Source organism: Hakea prostrata, chromosome 10 (genome assembly GCF_041222555.1).
Source record: "Hakea prostrata isolate BN-2017 chromosome 10, UWA_Hpros_2, whole genome shotgun sequence".
NCBI classification, from domain to species: Eukaryota; Viridiplantae; Streptophyta; class Magnoliopsida; order Proteales; family Proteaceae; genus Hakea; species Hakea prostrata.
Genome location: NC_142609.1, coordinates 35,567,093 through 35,579,513, shown reverse-complemented (window position 1 = coordinate 35,579,513; position 12,421 = coordinate 35,567,093). Strand labels below are relative to the sequence as shown.

General features: G+C 38.9%; 1 pseudogene across 1 annotated transcript; it reads left to right on the top strand.

Annotated features, from left to right (window-relative positions):
• The first annotated feature begins 6,405 nt into the window (after positions 1–6,405).
• On the top strand, positions 6,406–9,309 carry LOC149002663 (tryptophan synthase beta chain 1-like; annotated as a pseudogene). Its single transcript, XR_016170239.1, has 5 exons — positions 6,406–6,846; positions 6,926–7,283; positions 7,598–8,031; positions 8,418–8,512; positions 9,002–9,309. The product of XR_016170239.1 is annotated as a tryptophan synthase beta chain 1-like (transcript).
• The last annotated feature ends 3,112 nt before the right edge of the window (positions 9,310–12,421 follow it).

Below are 12,421 nucleotides of genomic sequence, written 5' to 3'. Positions count from 1 at the left end.
CCGAAGATGGTAAGGATCGGTGACCGAGTAGTAGCTTCAATCACCTCCTTGCCTTTTTTAGACTTCGGGGCCTCCCTTGATCGTTCTGAGCTAACCGAACGATCCCTCTTTGGAGCAGCCGCACGTGGCCCACGTGGCTCCTCCCTTCTCCTGCTAACAAAACTGGACAGATGTCCCTGAGATATTAATCTCTCAATATCTGCCTTCAGATGACGACAGTCATTAGTGTAATGACCATAGTCCTTGTGGAATCGGCAATACTTTTCCCGATCCTGCTGCTCTCCGGGTTTCAAAAGAATTTTAGGCGGCCACTTTAAAATATTTTTTCTTTTGAGGATATTCAAAATATCAGCCCGAGGAGCATTCAATGGAGTGTACTCACTTTTACCGGGGGATCTTTGGCGCCAAGGCTGGGATTTTCCAACCCGATCGCGAACATTTTTCTTTGGCTTCTGCTTCTGGTCAGGAGCCTTTTGTTCCTTATTGGAGACTTTATTATCTCCTTGGCGCGCATCTAGAATCTCCATGACTTCAGCCTCGCTTCGGCATCTCTCGTACCAACTCAAGCATAAGTCGTAGGTATATCCCGTAGTAATAACTCCGGAGTTTCCGATTAGTGAGTCCTGTGAATAGAGCGGTTCTGGCTACTTGTTCATCCAAGTTTTCTATCTCCATCGTCACTTTGTTGACTCTTTTCAGAAACTCTCTGATCGATTCACTCTTTCCCTGTTTGACAGTAAACAAGGTTTCTTCCGTTTTCTTGACCTGTATCCCACTCTGGAATAGCCCTATGAATTGGCACGCCAATTCGTCAAAGTTTACGATCCTTCCAGAGGGGAGGTTCGAAAACCACTTTTGTGCTGCTCCAGTTAAAGATGAACCAAAAACCCTGGATAAAATTTCATCGAAATTACACAGAAACTGCCATGGTCTGTTGGTAATAGCCGATGTGAGCTGTTGGATCCCCGGAGCCATCGAATGTTGAGAAAGTAGGCAAACGGAAGTTATGGGGAAACCGATATCCCGCAATTGGCTCAGCAAAAGGAGTCTTCCGAATGACTGAGTAAATATCCTCAGTTATTCTTCACTTAGCCAACTGCCCTAATTTCTCATTGATGTTGGCCAATTCTTGACCAATCTGGGTCGGGTGATCTTCAGCAATACGATCACGACCTCGATTAACACGATCATCCCGTGCCACTCGATCATCACGAACAGCCCGTCCTTCCCGAGAATTCCTTTCGTCATGAACTGCTCGATCATCACGAACGGTTCTTCTGACAGTGGGTGAGTGAGTTCTTACCCCTGTATCCAACCTTGTGTTTGAATCAGTTGTACTCTCTTGCGGTCTGTCGAACCGATCGTCTCGCCTCGGTTGATCATCGATCCTCCGAAGTCCTCGGTCTCCTTCACGGAAATTCTGATCAACATTCCGGTCTTCAGCCATTCTCTGGTCACGTGGCAATGCACGTCTCCCTGAATCGCGTTGATCAGGCTCTTGTGGTAAAACCACTCGTCTGGTGAGCATACGGAGTGCTTGGCTCACCTCCAAGAGTTGAATCTTTACCTGATCCAATTGATCTTGGATTGTATCAGGAGGAGGATTACGTCCTCCTTGGCCATCATCCATTTCGATAGGATTTTGGTTTTCCTGGGGAATATCTGGATTATTCACCCCGGTATCCCGAACACCGGAATTGCGTTGTGCAGCGGCTGCTGATCTAGTCACCATGGCTTTTCAAGTCTTTCCCACGACGGCGCGCCAAATGATGCGTCCAAAATCTGCTCGGCCCTTGGATCTCCACGTGATGTCCTCGCAAAACGAAAGCGTCGGATGTGGCCCGACCGGCTGGGTCGGGAGTCCACCTCCGAAGGCTAAGTCAGTTGATGAACTTAATCACAAACGGCTCTGCTAGAAGCGCAGAGCTAAGGAATGAAGAACTGGAAAAGGTGATCTAGATAGCAGATCGCGGATAGTTCAAGTCTATCAGTATGTATCTGAACCTGAGTCTCAGATAGTATTCTTCTTGATCGATTGATCCGTCCCTATACAGGCCCTGTATGGTAGTGAGGTTTATATAGAGTGTACCTTCGAATCTCCTTCGTTGGATGCACTTGAGCCTTCTTCGGGTAGTCGTTGGATCTTATCAGTTAGATCCGTTGAGCGATAGACTTCTACTAGTTTGGGCTAGTAGAGGACTCCTGAGGTAACCTTTAGGTTATGCGATAGTTATCCCTTCGATAATGATTATCCGCAGCCGTCATTTTGAGTGTACCATCATCAGGGTGATTACCCTAATCCATAAGTAAGATTAGGGCACGCTTGTAGCCGAATAAGCTTTCTTCTTCAGCAAGCCATCTTCCGGATCCGGTTCGCTCGGGAGCGATTCGGTTTTCTCCGTCTCGACCGGGGTCGAGGGTCGGACCAGGTATGAACCCGGTCGGATCATAAATTCTCCATATCACATCCCTTCCACTTAAGCATATCCCTTACACACTAATCTAGCCTTGTTTCTAACAACTTCCCCTTCTTTATTCATTTTGTCCCTAAATATTTGATCTATAATAAGATTCTTATTAGCTGGTCTAGGAACAAATTCCCAAGTGTAGTTCTTTTCTATTTGATCAAGCTATGTATTCATTGCTTTTACCCAATTTTCATCTTTACAAGCTTTATGATTTGATTTGGTCTTTTTGTAAGATATCAACCATAAGTCTTTGGAGAGAAGACAGAAGCTCATACTAGAAGAAAAAGGTAAAAACTAAGATAAATTAATTGATAAATTGAAGTTGTTCATGGTGGTATGTGTGGATGTGTGTTTCCTTCTTTAATTCTCCTTGAATAGACTCCATTTTTAGTAGACTACTATCACAACTTCCCTCCAAATCCACTATGACCTCTTTTGAGAGTTACCAAAACCACTATGACTTTACATAACCATCTCACCTTCTCTTCTTAGATTGATTTAGTGGTTTGGCCCAACAAAATTTAGTTCGCAACCTTGTACTAGTAATTGACCCAAAATACATTCTAATTATAATTACAGCCAAACTCTAATTATATGGACCAATAAAATACAAGAGGTACCAAGCCCAACAAGTAAATAATGCAAACTCTTGCTTGACCCATCTGCCTTGGGTTCCTTCACAAACCTTTGTTGCAAAAGATTGAAACTTAATTACAAGTGATTTAGATCCTGAACAGCAAGCATACTCTATAACCTTATAATTTCTTTATTGAAAATCAGGTGAAAGATTGTAATTCATATTAATTTGATAATATTATTATGATTGTTTGAAACCATGACATATAGAAGAATAGAAGAAATAAATAATTAAATAATTGATTGGATTAGAGTTGGAAAATAGGGGATGGAAACTAACAGCACCAAAATTACATTAAATTTTCTTTGCCTATATATATATATATATATGAATTTATATATATATATATATATATATATGAAAAATTATGAAAGAAAGCCAGTGTTCAAATATAAAGAGCAGCAGCACCATGTATGGCGACATCTACACAATCACAACCATTTCATGTGGCCTTGAAAGTTGTGAAAATAAAAACTGGGAAAACGTTTTCTCATGCAGTTGAGAGGGACATTCATGGTTCCCGACGTGCCTTAGTATCAACCACTTGACCATTTGGCTTTGATTAAACATGGGACAACAACAACAAAAAAAATCACAATTCTCGTGCAATTAATCAAAAAGGATGAATCGTACGGTACTGTTGTCGGTGATAGCAACCTAAGGAAACAAAGAAAACCACCCCTTTTACCTTTAGAATTTCTTCATCTCCAAGGTGTTCTGAAGTGGATTGGTTGGGGTGTCTTGTTCTATATTCCGTACTTTGTCTTTTCAGTATCGCATGTTTTCTTTGTGGCTCTAATAGATATATCATATATGGTCTTTCTTTCTTCTTCTTTCTTTTCTTATCTTTCTTTCTTTCTTTTATTTTTTTTAAGTTTTTTTATTTAATAAAAAACAATAGAACAGATTATAAGGCACCCACAATCGTAATGGTTAACTCCTCAAGGCGGGAGCAATTAATGAACACTTCTCAAACGTATCCCGGAAGGCTATCCCACACGATGCATTCATCGTACAGGATAGGGGGCTAGTAATACGGAAAGTTTTGTACCCGACTTGTCTAGGACCAGAATGGGGCTAAACCAGATACTCAGTCGGGACCTTAACTGACCGACTTAATTAATGGCTCCACTCACGCTATACCTACACGACAACATTGCTAAGAATGGAAGGTCAACTATAGAGATGATCGGACGGGATAACCAACGAGGAGGCTAGATATAGGCAGATTAGGAGGCCGTCGTCAGGGAAACCTGTCGGCATTCATAACGGTAATCCACACATTATTTAAACAAGAACTCACCCCTTCGGAAAGAAACCAACTAATTCTGAACATAATCTTGTGTAGCTTTTGCACGAGATTTTAATCTGTTCAAAAAGATTTTAATCTGTTCACTGTTTGACATAGCCATCGGAGGCGGTTACCCGGTAAGCGAGCCGGCTTGCGTATAACCTTTCTTGCAGGACTCATCGTCTCTGACGACGAAAGGACTTAGTCGGCATCTAGATCATAACAGAGACGCATCACATTTCATCTTATCCTTAACATGCAGCTTTTCCAATGTAACTATATTTATTTACATAATTGATATTTAAGACCATGTCCAATCACGCATGACCCATATTGATATGATTACAGATTCACGATCTTACCTAAAACTCCAAAAAAAAAAAAAATTTATTTGGTGGCATTGGTGGGGCGGTCAATTGTACCTAAAAGATGATAGAAAAAATAAATCAAGTGAAAAGATTGAAGCGACAAAGTGGTTGAATTCATTCTTTCACGTGGTTGTAGCAATTAAAAAGAGTTCAATGAATGTTCGGTCCTTTCAAAGACTGATATGTCTGTAATAGTCCTAGCCTTAACTTTCCTTTCAGCATACAATAATATATAATTCCAGATTCTTACCTTAATTTTAATAAAATTAACTTAAGAGGTGATAAGGTTGGGCTGGGGCTCACCTTACCTGAACACCAAATCTAGACTAGTCCTGACCGTAATCAAGAATTCAAGACCACTTTGATTTGACATTGACCTAATCAGCTAGAAATTTGAATCCTCTACGAAACCTAGAAGGGGTCAATAGTAGTGTCAACAGTCAAAACTAATGTTGGACACTTGTAACCCTACTATAAAGCGTGAAAGCTAAAAGGTTCCTTTAAAAAAGGAAAAATACTAAAACCGAGATCTACACAGCGAACGAATCAATCGGGGAATAAGTTTGGAATGCGCATTAAATGAGCATGATTGTCAATGTCAAGTGTAGATTTTCGCCATCGAATCTGAAATTTTGGTCAAAATTTCGATCCCACTGCTCTAAATGCATGGCTTAATGGTCCTATTTTTTTAATGCACAAGACCCAAGCAAGACCCAAGTCCGGATCAGCTTCCTGATGGGGGCTCTACGCTTCCTGACCACAAATATCAGTGGGGCCCACGGTAAAAAATACTTTTTGGAAATTTTTTTTTTCACCAGTGAGACCCACTGGTATTTGTGGTAAGGAAGCCATGGGGGAGCCCTCCGACGGGGAGAAGATCCGGATTCAAGACCCAGCCATTATTGCAATATGTACTGCTAATAGTAGCCCAATGAGGAAACAAAGGGAGAGTTACCCTTATCTACTTTCATCTTATATTTTATTATAACTGAATGGACAGACTCCTAAATACTTTGATTTTTTTTTAATAAAATAAAATATATAATACGAAATTAATTGAAATATGTAACAAAATTACATTAAGTTTGCAAGTCATGGAGTGAAAATATGTTACTTTTCTCAGAACGAAGGAAAAATTACATGCACAAAGAAATCACAAAGATACAACATCAGTAGACAGTAATGGAATATTATTCCAATCAATTCTTAAAAAAAAATAAAAAATAAAAAAATAAAAAGAAAAGAAAAGATAGAAGAAGAAGAAGAAAAGAACAAATGAAGGAAAAGAAAGAAAAATGAGAAATGACATTGTAACAAAAATAGATACATGAGACAAGGAAGCAACAGGTATCCACCGTATAATGTAGTTAGAACATTTACTAAGAGAGGACCAGTATAACTTTATGTGAGGCGCTCGCTTTTCAAGATGCACGTTTTACATGGCTGAAGAAAAGACTAGTAAGATAGAATCGTCCACATATCAGACCATGAAAGAAAAGCCAAAGACTATACCTGAAAATATCTCCAACGAGATGATTACCATCAAGGAAAAACATGTGGTGCTTGTTACTTTCTTCAAGAATCTTCATCGATTATTTAATTATGTAAATGGGGTTACAGATCATCGATCCTTCACAGCTATTCCAACTTTGTATTCCTCCAGTGGTCCAATCTAGAGATCAAAAGACCCGATCTCTCTCCTTCTCTTCCTTCACTAGCAACAACCCTTTGCCGAGTAGAATGAATTGCAGTTGCAAGGAAATGAGTATGATCAGTTACATGATCCAATCCAGGTGCTTTGCTGTCTCAAAATTTTCTGCAACCAGCAGGAATTTCTCCCGTGTAATCTGTTCGAGAAAATGCCAAGCTGCTCTTGTTTCTAATGTGTCAGTTTTGAATTCTTCGGTTATCCAACGTTCTTCACCAAGAGCACAACCTCTACTAGAAAAGCAGAAGATATCACTTTCAGTTCCAGGGAAGTTCGGGATATATGGAGGGAAATTTGTACCAGAAACACTCATGACTTGTCTCAACCAGCTTGAAGCTGAGTTCAACTCTATTATTAGTGATGCCGAGTTTCAGGTTTACAATAGTGTTCTTCCTCAACTATGTGTTTCATTAAAGCTTATAACCAAGCTTACCTTTACTATTATTCATGCAGGAGGAGCTGACAACTACACTAAGAGAATACGGTGGACGGGAGACACCTCTCTACTTGGCACAGCGGTTGAGTGACCACTACAAGAACGCAAATGGGGAAGGGCCAGCGAATATACCTAAAGAGAGAGGACCTAAACCACACAGGGTCTCACAAGATCAATAACGCGGTGGGGCAGGCCATGCTTGCCAAGCGCATGGGGCGGAGGAGTGTGATAGCTGCCACTGGAGCTGGGCAGCATGGTGTAGCAACAGCCGCTGCTTGTGCAAGGCTTGACCTGGAGTGCATTATCTACATGGGCACCACAGACATGGAGAAGCAGCATCACAATGTCATGTCAATGAAGCTAATGGGAGCGCAGGTACGGTGTGAGGGGCCATGCTGCCAGTGTATGAAGAAATTTTCATGATAATCTTCTTCTGTTCGGTTTGGATCTTCTTGTTGGAGGGCTCTTCCAATAATTGCTCAATGAGCCAAAGGAAGCCATTTGAACATTCTAATCCAATGGACTAGGGATAAATCCAATGAGTGCCATTAGGTTGAAATATTACATATGGTTGGATCCTATATCTCATGACACTCACTGGAGATCCATTTCAACAGGAGTGAGATACTTTTCTTGGAAAGCTTGCTATTAAACCATTTTAAATTAACTTTCCAATTGTACTCTCACAGGTTAGAGGTGTAGATGGAAATTTCAAGGACGCAACATCACAAGCTATAAGGGAATGGATTTGTAACTTGGAAGCAAGTTACTATCTATGTGGTACAGTGGTAGGACCTCATCCAAGCCCAAGCATAGTGAGAGAGTTTCAGAAGGTGATAGGTAAAGAAACAAGGAAGCAAGCTATAGAAAAATGGGGTGGAAAACCAGATGTATTGGTTGCATGCGTTGGCAGCGGTTCCAATGCACTTGGTTTGTTCAGTGAATTCATTGGAGATGAAGATGTGAGATTGATCGGTGTTGAGGGAGCTGGTCTTGGGCTTGACAGTGGAAAACACTCTGCAACTCTCGCCATGGGAGAAGTGGGAGTTTATCATGGTGCCATGAGCTATCTGCTGCAGAGCACTGACGGACAAGTACTTGCGGCTCATTCCATTGCTGTTGGGTAAGTAATATACATGCTGCCAACGTGTAGGTTCTTTTTTACCATATTCTTTAAGAAGAATGGATCCTTCTAGCATAACGTCCAAGGCGTTATTGCAAATAGAGAATCCAAACTCTTATCAAAGGATCTTGGATGTCATGGAACAAGGAGTGCACGAGCCACTCTGAGCACCCAAGAGCATGTTTGATTGTCTTGGAAAATAATAAGAGAAGTAGGAATCTTCAAATTTTATTGTTATTATTTTGTCTAAAATTACTTTTTTGACAAATTTTTATTTGTTTCTGGAATACTACCCTAAATTCTGGAATTACAAATTTTGGATAAAGTATACATTTTTTATTACAAAGTGTACAATAATTTATTTTTGCTTCTTATGTGTTTTCTAGGTTGGAATACCCTGGGGTAGGACCAGAGCTGAGCTTTCTAAAAGACACAAGGAGGGCTGAGTTTTACTATGTGAGAGATGAAGAAGCTCTTCATGGTATCTAGCTAAAACTATTTTCATCCACATATATTTCATGGATATACATGCATTTCCAAAAAAAATTATTTGATTGGATAATAAAAACAATATGAACCAGAGAAAAAAAAGGTAAAAGACATTAAAGTTCATCGATACCAGCCCCATAGTGAATTCAATTGCAAAGAAATTATGTGGATGGATGGAATACACTCCAATTTTACCATTTAATAAAACAATAAATAACAGATAGATTTTTTCGTATAGATGATTTCCCAACTATGCAACAGCTTAATTTTATCATGAGAAACTAGATGTACCAAAATTTTCTTTCTCAGTAACAAAAACAAATTTGTAAAATTTATTAAGAAAATAGACAATAACTTTATTTTTTCAATTGTATAAAAAAATTAAAATTTCGATTGTGTCACCAACGATTTGAACTGATGTTTATTTATTTATTTGGTATAACTGTTGATTCAATGATGGTTGTTTTGTTCTTGGTTGCAGCTTGTCAGAAGCTGTGTAGATTAGAAGGGATACTCCCAGCTCTGGAGTCCTCCCATGCCCTGGCAGTCCTAGACAAGCTTTGTCCTACGTTACCAGACAAGGCCAAGGTAGTTGTCAATTGCAGTGGCAGAGGAGACAAGGATCTTCCCATGCTCTTCAAACATGAGAGAACCAATGGCTTACTGGACTGACGATGATTATGGTTATGGCCACTATACATGATGCATACCTCCTATAATCAAACTTTCATGTGTACAGTGACATTACGAGTTCACTTGAAGAAGAGAATCCAGGAGTAACCAGACTAGTTGGAAAAAAAAAAAAAAAAAAAAAAAAAAAAAAAAAAAAAAAAAAAAAAAAAAAAAAAAAAAAAAACCCCAACCAAAAAGGAGAAAAGGGCCATCGTTGGCTCAAATCTAAGAATATGAAACTCCTAAATCGAAATTCAGACAAGATTCAAGTACTTGTGTGGAAATATATTACTTGTTTGATTAGCATAACCTGCAAAGTTCCTTTAGATTTGTATCAAAGTAAGTTTAAATATAAGGTATAGAAAATATTTCATCATAAAAGAGTCTTTATTCTGTTGAACAAATAACAAAAGTGTACACAAAAGTAAATAGCAGACGATTTGCACATGTCGATGTATATTTCATATGCTCAATATCTTTCCTTATTTCTCAAAAAAAAAAAAAAAAAAAACACAAAAGAGAGGCAAGCCATGGAAGATATCATTTTTTTTTTTTGGGTAGAGCATGGAAGATAACAATTAAAAGGCAAATCCTTTGAGATTTGCTAGAAAACACTAACTTAACACATGAAAATCATCAACTATACTTGTAAAAAATGTGTAGATGAGAGACAAAGAGAGAGAAGGTTTAGAGTGGTTTGGTGATTAATGACACCTATGTCCATTGTAGTACAGGCTTTGTTAATTACTCTGATTTTTGTACATGCCTTCTTATAGAAGGTGACCTATGCCTTACATGATTCGAATTGGGGTTATATGATTTTGAATAGGACTCTTGTGTAGATCAATTACAGGTAATTGGATTAGGGTTACAAGTAGATGGGTTGCTGTGGGAGTCCATTCTTCTCGTGGAAACTCTAGTCGTACATGGTTCAGTGTTGAACTCTCTCTAGTCAAACTTGGCTGAGTGCCCTCTCTCTTGGAAACCTCATTCGAAATTGGTTGGATGTCCAAGATTCTCTTGAAAACTCTAGTCAAATCCAAATTTGTTTTTGTATGTGGGAGTTGAGTAACCTTAACAAATTGGTTATTCTCACATGTGAGAGAATCCATGCTCATCTCTAACAGTACTCCGTGGCTATGGCTTGTGAAATTTGTTAACATGCAAGTACTAATTGGAAAGGCTAATCTGTGCACATCGGGCACGAGCTCTGTTGGATTAACATTCCATAACCTATTGTTGTCCACATATGCTTTGGAGGACGCTCTTGTGTCTCTTCATAGAATAGTTATCTTCTGGTGGATGCCCACGAGCCCTAACACTCCACATATGCAACATTCCCATTGCATGATAATACAATAGGCCTATGCCTCTTCACGGAATGGTTACCTTTGGTTACTACTATCACAGGTCATTCGGCTTGATTACCCATGCCGAATGGATAGTAGCATGCACAAAAAATAAAGTAGCCAATGCATCTAGACACCTACCCACAATGTACATAGTTATCTATGTGAATGCAAAAGCACTAGGGGCAACAGGGGAACCCACAACCCCGGGTTAATATACATGTAACACATTACCATCCAATTCCCAACACATTACATTAGCAATCATAATTTGAAATGAATGAATAATGAGTAATGTAATAAATAATGTCATATTACCATCTATGCGCATATAGTCCCACCATACTAATCATAAGAGTACACACTACAATTAGAATAGAATGAAATTGAATATGAGTCAAATACACAAGTACATGATGACGTATTCCTCACCAATCAACAACAAAAACGATCTCCAAGTATCCAAGACATCCACAAGTCAAAGCGCTAACTGATAAGTATGTATTTACCATTATTTATTTGATTTAATTCCTCATACTTATTTAATTAAAGAGAGCTAATTGAGTATTTTTGTGTATTTTTCAGGAATAAGGTGATTTTGGATATTAGAGATAATATGGAGTAAAGTTGGCAAATATATTAGATATTGGTGGATTTTAAATAATGGCATTCAATCTTGCTACCCAAGAAACCATGAAAAGTGAGATCTTAGTCAAATTGGAAACATGTGGAGGTCTAAGGAACAAAATTGGTAATAAATCTGAAAATCGGGTAAACAGACCTACCTTTAGTATTTTGGACATATGTCTCTCGTATGAACTTGGATTTCGATGATTCAAGATGCTATAGAACGATATTGAAAATATCTACAACTTTACAGTTTTGAGTTTTCCCAAATTCCGAAAGAATAAAGGTTAAATCGACGGGTAAAGAGAGGGGATTCATTGTGTGCGGGAGAGATAAAAGAAAGCCAACCACGAGAAGAAGGAGACGGCGATTGCGGCTCTCATCTCTCTCATTGCTGAAGAAGAGGACCATATCTCTCTCTCTCTCTCTCCCAATGTTTCATCTTTATTTTTCTTATAAACTTTGTGATAATGAGTAGCTAGTTCTTTTCTTTGGGATGTAAATGAACCATGCTTATTTCATTAATTTGATTGTTCTATCTATTCTAGTTGATTGTGTTTGAGTTTGGCTAAAGATGTTCTATAGCTCAGCGAACCAAGCATGCCAAGCTTCCGCGAAGGACGATAGTCTTGCGAAGATAGGGCATACCTAGGAAGACCATCCCTAATTTACTTTGAAGTGTAGAGTTATATCGGTTAGGGAAAAGCATTGGGGATTCGAAATCCCAAAGATCTTCACATATTCATAGTTTAAGTTTTTGCATTGATTAATAGATTTAGTTTAAATTTAGTTTTGTTGAATTCAATTTTAGTAACTTAGTCTTTTAGTTCCCCATAGTTCGACCCCGTACTTTCTGCTTGCTAGATTAGTATAGGATTTTATTTTTGATTGGTTAGCGAATGAGAAGACCACATCTCTCTCTCTCTCTCCCGGGTTTAAATCCTCTGCGGCCAACATAATAGTGGCCATCTAGCGGCATGTCATTAGAGAGTGCCACGTATTGTCTAATAATTCCTGACGGTTGGATGATAAAAGGTTCTTGAACCGGTTATCTACTTGGTTCATTGATTGAACCGAACGCTGAATGAACCTATTTTCACTCGGTCTCCATTGGTCTTTCTCCTTCACGTCATCCCTAACGCTAAACGGCGGGAACCTGCAAGTATGATTTGTTACTCATTCCAGGTGAGTGTCATGTAAAAGGAGGAAAAATTAGAAAAAGATAAACAAATGATACTGACAATGGGTGATAA